Below are 6,951 nucleotides of genomic sequence, written 5' to 3'. Positions count from 1 at the left end.
TAAAAAAAAAAAAAAAAAAAAAAAAGATAATAGGAAAATCTCAAATCATTTGGCAACTAAATAGCATGCTTCTAAATAATCCATGGGTCAAAGAAGATGCTCAAAATAAATTTTAAAGGAACACATTAACTGGATGAAAATGTTAACACAAAGTGCTGAAACTTGTGGAACACAGCTGAGAGGAAAATTCACAGAGCTAAATACATATGTTAGAAAAGAGGAGAAACCTAAATTAACAATCTAAGCTCCCACCTCAAAAACCTAGGAAGAGTAAGATAAATTTTTAAAAATCAGAAATAAGGAAGATAAAAGCCAAAATCAATTATATTAAAAACAGAAAAAAATCATTGAAATAAAGAACTAATTTTTTTTTATTATTACTTGATTTTTTAAAAAATATTTTATTGATTTTCCACAGAGAGGAAGGGAGAGGAATAGAGAGTCAGAAACATCGATGAGAGAGAAACATTGATCAGCTGCCTCCTGCACACTACCCACTGGGGATGTGCCCGCAACCAAGGTACATGCCCTTGACCAGAATCGAACCTGGGACCCTTGAGTCCGCAGGCCGACGCTCTATCCACTGAGCCAAACCGGCCAGGGGTATTACTTGATTTTTAAAGAGAGGGGAAGAAAGATAGAGAGAGAAACATCAATGTGAGAGGGAAATATCAATCTGCTGCCTCCTGCACACCAGAAATTGAGCCTGCATGCAACCCGGGCATGTGTCCTGACCAGGAATCAAACCAGCAACCTTTCCATGCACAGGATGATGACCAACCAACTGAACTACACCAGCCATGGTACAAAGAACTAACTTTTATAACATCTTTTTCCTAGGGATCTGATTATTTCAAATGTTTTGTTATTATTTTTAAATGCTGAGAAGAATATCCTGGTGCCCACTTTTTACTTTTGATACAAATAACATACCATACAATTCACCTATTAAAGTGTATAATTTAATGGTTTTTAGTATATTTACAGGGTTGCATAATCATCACCACATTTTAATTTTAGAATGTTTTTGTTCCCCCTAAAGTAAACCCCATGCCCCTTAGCCATCAACCTCGTTCCTCCCCACTTGCCAACCTCAGCACTAAGCAACCATTATCTACTTTGTCTCTATAAATTTGCCTACGGAGACAAATTTTGTACATATCCTATGAATGGAAACATACAATATGTGGAGTTCTGTGTCTGCCTTTTTTCACTCATCATATTTTCAAGGATCATTCCTGTTGTAACATGTGTCAGTGCTTGATTTCTTTTTATTGCTGAATAATATTCTATTGTATGAACATTTCACATTTTATTTGTCCATTCACCAGTTGAAGAACATTGGGCAGTTTCCACTTTTTGGCTATTATAAATAATGCTGTTATAAACATTCCCAAGCAATATTTTTGTGTGGATGTATTTTTTCATTTTCTTGAATGTACACCTAAGAGTGAAATTGCTGAGACATAGGGAATTCTAGGTCTAACTTTTTAATCTGAGTACCCATTTCTGATTCTTTCTTTTTTTTTAAATTGATTTCAGAGAGGTAGGGAGAGGGAGAACGAGACAGAAACATCAATGATGAGCGAGAATCATTGATCACCTGCCTCCTGCACACCACCTACTGAGGATCAAGCCTGTATTCCAGACATGTGTTCTGACCATGAATCGAACCATGATCTCCTGGTTCATAGGCTGATGCTCAACTACTGAGCCATACCGGCTGGGCCCTGATTATTTAAGATTCATTCCTAGTGAAATAATTGGTCAAAGCATCTTTGAAGTTTTAGATGTACATTGCCAAATTACACTCCTAAAACTTGTGCCAACTTTGCTCTTACCAGTAGTGCAGACTGGTTTAGCAGGACAAGTTTGGGCTCCAGAGGCTCTTGCAGGATCTGGTCCAGAGTCATGGGCTCTGTTTGGACTTTCGGGGACTCATGAGCAGCCCCCTCCTTATATGGACAAGTAATAGAAGGAGCATCCAGAAGACCTAGTTCTTCTCCCTGGCCTGCTACTTGCTGGACATGCAACCTTGAGCAAGTTATTTCCTCCTTTGCAAAAGGAAGGTAATACCTGTCCTGCCTACCCACTCAGCATCTGGAGGATCCGTGGAGGGATGTGGTCTAGGACTGCTTTTCTAATGTGGGCACGGCCAGGCAGGAATTAGTTATTTTTTAAGGAGCACTGCTTAACTGGTTTGTCCAATGAGCAACAAGATTTTGGGGGGGAACTTGGTGTTAGGAGTCAGTGATTGCTTCAAACATACCTACTTTAACAGAACCTGAGGACAAAAGATCCTTTTTCTATTATGAATGTGGTTGCACAACACAAGTTCAATGTATCATTAAGCGAAACACTCCATATCCCCACTAGCTCCAGTGGCTAGGTTAGGGAGGGGCAGAGCAGGTGGAGATACCAGGGAGCCCATACCGTGATTGTGAAGTTTTGTTATTACTGATAGAAAGTTCTTCCCTCCATTGGAATGGAATGTGTCCTCCAGAAATTCTAACTGGTAGTCTTTGCCCTCAGTCCTGCGGCTATGGCGCCTGCCAGGTTTCTCTTCTGAGAAACTTTCCACAAACCCAGAGCCTTCCTTCATGGCTAAGGAGCCAGAGAGCCCTAAGAGCCAAAGGAGAACCCATGCCTGTTCCCTGGTCAGGCGTGGATGTGACCAGTGTTCAGGGTCTTACCCAGGTTCCACGGGGCATTTGTCCCATAGTTTACTAGTACAAGAGATCCGCCTGACTTTAGAGTGGTGCTGTGGGCAAAAAAAAAAAAAGGGGCGGGCGGGAGGGAAGGGTGCTAAGTAAAGTAACTTCACATGGTGAACTGATCATAAATTCTTAATAGGGCAGGTCATGGTGGACAGTCATGCCCCAAGCATGTAACTTTTTAGTAAAACATTTATATTTGCCTTAAGCAAGTCCTGTGCATTGTTTTTGTGCATCTAGGTTTACACACCTTAGAAATAACTACATCCAAGAGGGCACGTAATCTTAACTATCCTATAATCCCATGCCGAAATTGCTTCCTCCTACTTTCATGTAAATTCCTTCCTTAATCTCAAATGCATAGAAGAAATTGTAAGCTGCTGTTCTCTGAAGCATTTGTCTCAGTCTGTTGAGATCTTGCTTCCAGAGGTATCCTCTGTTTGGCTCAAATAAATTTTTATAAAAATTCTCTACAGGTTTGGACATTTATTACGTTGACAGTGCAAAGGGCAGCAGAGGTCTGAAATCAAAGGGAATGGTCTTCTTGGTGGTGCCCAGCATCTGTCCTGGGTTCCTGGTGATGAGATTTCGTCAGAATGAGATGTGTTGCAACTCCAAGTTATGCAGGCCTCGGAACAGACCAGGTTTAAACACACTCTGCCACTTTCTCTACCTGAAAGGCCCAAATTCTAACTCAACCAGACCCAGAGGCTTATTTTATTTGGGAGATGACGCTGTCTAATTAAATAAGATTAGCTCCTAGCTAATAAGTATTTCCTATGTTTTAGGCACTTAACATATACCAATCTTGAAAGTAGCATTAGACCCATTTTACAGATGAAGAAACTGAGATCCCTGGAGGTTAAGTGACTTTCCTGAGGCCGTAAAGCCAGTAAACAGCAAAACAGACTTACAGCCAGGTCTTCCTGATTCCAAAGTCCATGACACTCCTCTCATTTAGGATAACACCAGGATGTGGCCTGGAACCCATGTCCAGGTCTATTCTGGTCAGTAGTGCAAAGAGCCTGTCCAGTACAGATCTTCCCTGGGCCAGAAAAAACCTGCCAAGACCTGGCTGTGAATAAGTGTGGTGGGAGTGAGAGAGCTTGTGCTGAGGATTTCTGTTCCTCTCCCACCCACCCCAGTAGACATCAGCTGACCGGCCTGAGCATTCACTCAGGCCCCAGGTTTTGGCTCGCCTTATGTTTATTCTGGCTCCTTCTCCTTCCCTCTTCCCCTGCAAAGTCCTCTGTGCAATGGGTTTTCCCTTCTACTTCAATTTCAAGGCATGTTGAGCCAAGGAGGGCCCTTGGGCCTTTGCGGGTGTTTGTTGTTATTGACAGGAAACATAATGATGAGTCACTCCAAAAGCAGTGTATCAAAGAGCAGGGCAGACAGGAGGCAGGTCTGGAGGCAGCTGGGCTTCCCGTGGGGGCAGCTATAAGGAGTCTGGCAGGCGTTACTCTCTCTGTGGGGGACAGAGAGGACAGTGCCCCAGGGACTGAGCCTCAGGTCAGACCACAGGCTGAACAGAAGTCAGTAGTGGAGAGCTGACAAAAACTCAGCAAAGTCATTGCAAGTCACAAGTCCTCATCTGGAGCCCAGTGTGTCAGAGCTGAAGGGCACTCCTTCTGAAAGACAGTGCAGGCTCACAGCCTGGCCAGAGCCCTGGGCAGGGGAGGGCTGGGCTGACCAACCTGAGGCCTTATTTGTAAGGGTACAGGAGTTGAGGGCCACTTACAAATGTGGGCGACCCTGGGGGACATGGAACAGTATTAGTGTAACCACTGTCAATGTTGTCACCATACACAGACTATTATGGACTGAATATTTGTGTTCCCCCCACCAAATTCATATGTTGAAACCTACGCAGCAGTGTGATGATATTAGGGAGGTGGGGCCTTTAGAGGTGATGAGGTCAAGAGAGTGGAACCCTGATGATGGGATTAGTGCCCTTATTAAAGAGACCCCAGCCCTAGCTGGTTTGGCTCAGTGGATAGAGCGTCGGCCTGTGGACTGAAGGGTCCCAGGTTTGATTCTGGCCAAGGGCACATGCCTGGGTTTCGGGCTTGATCCCCAGTAGGGAGCATGCAGGAGGCAGCCGATCAGTGATTCTCTCTCATCATTGATGTTTCTATCTCTCTATCCCTCTCCCTTCCTCTCTAAAATCAATAAAAATATATATTTTTTTAAAAAAGACCCTAGAGAGCCTCTTACCCCTTCCTATGAAGGAACAATGAGAAAATGCAGTCTATCAACCAGAAAGCAGGCCCTGCAACTAATCTGTCGGTGCCTTGATCTTAGACTTCCAGCTTCCAGAACTGTGAGAAGTGAATGCCTGCTCTTTATTAGCCACCCAGGCTGTAGTGTCCTCTTATAATAGCCTGAGCTGAGTAAGATACATACTTTGAATGATGCTCACCTGTCATTCAAAATATCCTGCATGTGTGATGACCATGAGGACTGGTCCTAGTGAGATCTGCACTAAGTTAATGCTCACCTATTGGACGAACTCTGATCCTTATGTAACACTGACCTAAGCATGTGGCTGAAGGCACAAGGAAACATGAGACGAAGTTACTGTCCTCAAGAAACTTCTACTCAAAATGGGAATCAAAATAGAGATGCACAAAGCAGGAAACAATGCAGACCACTACACTCTCAGGTGTACTAGTGTGTGGTTACAACCCAAATGGAGTTTAGAGAGAAAACTTCAGTCTCTGCAGCCCTAGATCGTAATAATCAGGAGAGGCTTCCTGGAGGTGGTGAGGCCTGAGTGAATTTTTGAATGATGGGTTAAGGAGAGGGGAGATGAAATTCTAGGTGGGAGTGTGATAGACAGACAGGCATGAGCAGAGCAAGGACGATGGGCCAGGTACAGAAGGTCACTAGGGTGGAAAGCCCTGCATGCCTAGCAAAGGACAATTGTAGGGTGGGATCTTGCTCCCAGGGTAACTTTCCTCCCCTAGCATCTCAATGGTCATGCAGTTTGGACCCCCTGACCTTTCCTCCCTAGAGATAACATCTAGGCCTCCATTATATTTCAGCTCCAAGCCCAGAAAAGCAGAAAAACCAGACAAGTGACTCCACAGCTCACCTCAGGACCAGCTGCACTGGATAATGGCCCCCTGTCCTGGTGCCAAAAAATCAATCAGTGGAGACCCTGACCCTGAAAGAACACCCCCGGAAAGCTGCTGAATATTCTATTAAGATCTTCCCCTGGGACCTCCCCTAAAATCTCCACCCTTAAGACGCCTAGGATGGAGGACCCAGCGCACTCTTCCTCCCAGGAGGATGCTTGCACTTCTCATTTCACTTTCCCCTCCTCCCAGGCATGGTGCCATTACCTTCCTCACTCCCAAGCTCCAAGGGCCCTTCCTTTACCTCCATAACATTTCCTAAATCCATTTCTTCTAGGAATTACTTTTCTACCTCTGTAATTTTATAAGTAAATGTTCTCTTATAGCTTGAGTCTTGGCTCTGAATTCTCATCAATTTATATATATATATATATATATATAGAGAGAGAGAGAGAGAGAGAGAGAGATCACAGCCAGAGAAGTCAGAAATCCAAGCACAAGAAGGATTTGATTCGGTGCTGTTTGCTTGAAGGTGGAAGGGGCCATGTGGCAAGGAATGTGGGCAGCCTCTAACAGTGATGGCGAGCCTATGACACGCGTGTCAGAGGTGACACGCGAACTCATTTTTTTTGGTTGATTTTTCTTTGTTAAATGGCATTTAAATATATAAAATAAATATCAAAAATATAAATCTTTGTTTTACTATGGTTGCAAATATCAAAAAATTTCTATATGTGACACGGCACCAGAGTTAAGTTAGGGTTTTTCAAAATGCTGACACGCCGAGCTCAAAAGGTTCGCCATCACTGCTGTAGGATGATACCAAGCCCTGAAGAGGAAAAGAATGTGTATTTCTGACAGACATCTCAAATCTGAGACAAATAGAGCAAATACCATTTCTTGACTGTCTGTCATGTGCCAAGCACTTTACAGAAATTAACATATTAGGTTTTCACAACAAAGCTAGGGGATACTATGATTATTTCCACTTCACAAATAGGAAAACTGAGGCTTACAGAGGCTAGGGACCTTGCCCAAGGTCACATAGCAGAGTGGCAGAGAAAAAAACTACAACCTGAGCCAGATTACGTTTGACCTTTGCCAAAGGGGTAATGCTTTAGGCAGTGGTTCTCAACCTTCTGGCCCTTTAAATACAG

This window comes from Myotis brandtii, unplaced genomic scaffold, assembly GCF_000412655.1.
Source record: "Myotis brandtii unplaced genomic scaffold, ASM41265v1 scaffold297, whole genome shotgun sequence".
In the NCBI taxonomy this organism is placed as follows: domain Eukaryota; kingdom Metazoa; phylum Chordata; class Mammalia; order Chiroptera; family Vespertilionidae; genus Myotis; species Myotis brandtii.
The sequence above is the reverse complement of the archived record's forward strand: the minus strand, read 5'-3'. Positions refer to the sequence as shown.